At 49.9% G+C, this 3,944-nt stretch overlaps 1 pseudogene; it reads right to left on the reverse strand.

Moving 5' to 3' along the window:
- LOC119320564 overlaps nt 1-949 on the reverse strand; it is an 11,343-nt pseudogene extending 10,394 nt beyond the window's left edge.
- Nucleotides 950-3,944: the final 2,995 nt, after the last annotated feature.

The raw sequence follows: 3,944 nt of genomic DNA on the forward strand, positions 1-3,944 counted from the left end.
TTCCTGGCTCCGCCCCTGCCCCTGGATACTCGGTGCAAATGTGAATGATGTAGTTTGTTACCGTTTTGTTATACTTGTTTAGCTACCCTTGAAAATGAGTGTGTAGTTTTGTCAGGAATCTCTCTCGTGTGTTTCACATTCTTTATGCACCATGCTGCTCACTATTTATTATATGCATGATCGATGAACTTTTCATCCGTGCTAAACCATAGGTAGCACTGTTTATTTTATAAATTCAAGAAATCATATACAGAATCTGATAAACCTCCCGAGTATAGGATATGTGTACACTGGACTTCCCTATAAGAACGAAAATTATATACATGACACTGGACCGACAAGTGGTACCAACAACCTGCGCTCACCTTTGTTTGGAAACTCACTCATCAGACCAGGTGATGCCCTCCATGCCGACGTTCTGGTCGAGCCCCAAGGCATTCCACACCGCAGGAGATGCGTCGACGATGTTGTTGGCACACGGGGGCTCGTAGTTGTGGTCGTCGTCGCAGCCATAGACGGAGTCGCACTCGTCCACCACCTTGGCATACACGGAGTTGCCATTGGCGGTGATCTTGATGCGGTGCCCACAACGGGCCATGTTCTTGAACCAGCCGGTGGAGAGCGCGACTACCATCTCCTTGTCACTATGGTAGGCGTTGTCAGACTCCGATGGACCGCCGCCGTCCTTACCCTTCTCGAAGCTGTTGAGCGTCAAGACGGCCTTGGTGGTCGCGGTGACCGGCGGCGAGCAGTGGTACTGCGGGTATCTCTTGCCATCCTCGCAGCAGTCGGGGTCGTTGCTCTTCTCACAGTTGCCCGACTTTCCTGGAAGGTAGCCACTCGCACGGCAGACACCGAGACCCGGGCGGAGCGAGGACGCGACATGGGAGGTGGAGAGCGCCACCAGGAGGAAGATTGCCATGGTGGCCAGAGCTCTTGCAGTGGCCATCTTACCTTCCGAACACTCTTGAATTGTAAACCTCCTCTTATTCTTGGTTGATGCTATTTGTTTGCGTTGATTGCTTGTGTGTTCAGAGAGCTGCACGGTCGACTTTATATAGTGCGGCTTCCGCTAGTTCAGTTATCAACACCAACTGGTTGCATGTTCTCCACGGCAAATCATTGGTAAGTACGTTCAGGCATGGCAGTTGTGCGTAACGTATCAAATGGTTTGATAAATAGGACCGACATATATATTTATCGTCTGTCTCAGCATGAGCTGTGGGAAAGTTAGACAATGACAGTATTATTTAGACCGATGATAAATATATGTTGCAGAACATGTTCAAGGAACTGAATGACTTGACACCAACATTCTATTCTATTTTTACCATCCTTTTACCTCTTTTTTTTGCTAAGTTCGCATAATCCGTGCGGGTCTCGTTCTTGTGTTCATGCAAGGCTTCCCTTCTTACTAAAATAATGATGCTCAATCGGGTGATAGTCATTTTTCATAGGTGGGACCCGCGCGCCGGCGCCTGCTGCTCCAGCATTGGCCTTGCTCCCGCAAACCCGCAAGAGCACGCACAGCTCCCCTCCGTCGCTCCCATGTTCTCCCATTGTGTCGCCGCCGGGCAGAGTGGTTATTAACGACGTTTAAACTATATCAGGTTGGCTCCAACCACTAGCTTGTGAGACGCATTCGACAATGAGGTCCATCCAGTTGGAGTCAAAACCCAGCTTAAACATAATACTTCTCAAGAAATTCCACTCCACCTGGTCATATGAATTGTGTATATCAAGTAGACTAGACCCCTATTAAGGCTAACTCTCTGTCCTAATCACATTATGACTAGTGGGCCCTCTGCTTAATACATCAATTCGAAAGTTGTTCATGCAATAACATGTTGGCCTTGCGTCTATTTGGACCAAGTCTTAGTTAAAATGGAGTATACTTTGACCCGGCGACTCACTTGCATACAGTAGGGCTAGCTCCAAGTGTGTGTCAAATGTTTTCTAGCTTATTTTAAAATCACAATGATTTTACAAAACTCCTAAATAGCATTTTAGACTTTGGGTAAATCATATGAATTTAAAAAATTGAAAATAATATATCAAAAAAGTCAGAAAAATATCACACACATGTGCACGTCATGTGCATTGATGACAAAACCAATGTAAAAGCTATATGGGTTAAATAACTTTAATGGACCTTGTAATTACAGTTGTAGGTGGGGAAATGATATATCTATTCCATTTCAACTTCAGTGAACTTGGTTTATGTTGCATTAAGTTAATTTCAAAGAACAGCAGGCCATGTCACCTTGGTGGCCATCTTCCTCTTCTGTTATCATTGATCAACGTGGAGTTCTATGGCCCAATACCTCGCATGTTGTCGTGGATTGAGAACGTAGGGCACCCGGACGGCTAGGGTTTGCTAGCAGGTGGTGCAAAAGCCTTCCGGGCAGATCAATGCAACAGAAAGGTAGAGCGGGGCGAGAGAGGCGGGGCGTTGCGAGGTGTGGTGTTGGACTCGCCAGAGTTTGCTTGAATAGGAAGGCGAGCGAGGCGAAGGAAATGTGTATTGGGGCGAGGCAGAGAGGAGCGAGCGGGAGGAGGACACGGCCGCTCCGTGAAGTGAGATGGGCTAGCTATACTGGCACAATAGCTATTTCCATTAAAAAAGTAGAGCCATCCATTTGCCAAATAAAACACGAAAATAATATATTAAGAAATAGAAAATACATAAAGATCATAGAATTGTTTTCGTATTACTCCTATAAAGGATGAGTACCCGCCTCCCTTGGCTCTTCGCTGATGAGAGTGCCCTCCTAACCGTCAGTTGCCCGTTGGCTTGCTATGGGAACCGCTCAGGTGTGCTCCAAGCCATCTGATCTTCCCGGGCGGCTCTGACCCGGGCGACCCAGCTAGCAGGTCCATGACGGGTGGATAGCCCAACACACTCGGGGCCACTAAAATTGGGCGGCATCGGGTGCGCACGTGCGTGGGGAACCGCACGTGTCGCACACGAGATGGGCTGGCCGGACCTGCCTGATGGCGCCTGTTGCCGGGTGGCTTGCCACAGGAGCCTTTTATTGGTGATGCAAGCCGTTCGATCTACCTGGACTGCTCGCGCCGGGGTGACCCGGCTGGGAGGTCCAATGACGGGTGGACCACCCAGGGCCACCGGCATTAGGCGGCGTCGGACGCACACTCGAGTGAGGCACCGAAGCCACAGGGTCATGTCGCTCGTGCGACATTGCCGTTGCCTGGCTGGCACGACCGGACCAGGCTGAGAGGCTCTCCGAGCCGTCCGTGTTGTGATGGTGTGCCATGAGGGCCTCTCGAGGTCTCTCCGCATAGTCCAGTCTCTCGCGCGGTGCCCCATGCCGGACCCACTTTTCGGTGTCCTCGGCTAGCGCTGGGGTGGTTCGGTCTTGATAGTTAGGCCTGTGCGCGCGGTTGACTGGGTGGCGCGTGTCGGGTGGTCGAAGAGGGCCATCCGACCAGTTTTCACGATGGCGGGTCACACGGTCATGAGTTCTGGCAAGAGACCAGGTAGGTGAGCGCTCGCCCGCATCTGACTGACCGATGTGCTTGGCTCGTGTGAGTTTTTACCTGGCTATGGCTTGTCGGGTTAATTATGAGGTGAGGAGTTTTATTGCCACTTTTTCCTGGGCTACGTTTTCCCGGAGCCATCACGGGCCCTAGCCGGCTGGTGTCCGTGGGATTGGATGGGACATGTAACATCGGTAACTTGATCGTGCAGAGTCGGAATGCCTCATGAGCATTTCGGCCTTTTCGTAAAGTTAGTTGTGCTCTGGTTTGTAGGATGATTTTCTCTAAATTTGCAGCTTATGTACCGCTTGTGATATTTTGGATGACTTTCGGGTGAGCCGATGTAATTGGATGCGGCGTATGTCAATAGGAGAACAACACAGTGTTTAATGGGTGAGGCGCATTCAATAATATGTTCCATCCACTTGGAGTCAAAACCCAGCTTC

This window comes from Triticum dicoccoides, chromosome 6B (genome assembly GCF_002162155.2).
Source record: "Triticum dicoccoides isolate Atlit2015 ecotype Zavitan chromosome 6B, WEW_v2.0, whole genome shotgun sequence".
NCBI lineage: Eukaryota > Viridiplantae > Streptophyta > Magnoliopsida > Poales > Poaceae > Triticum > Triticum dicoccoides.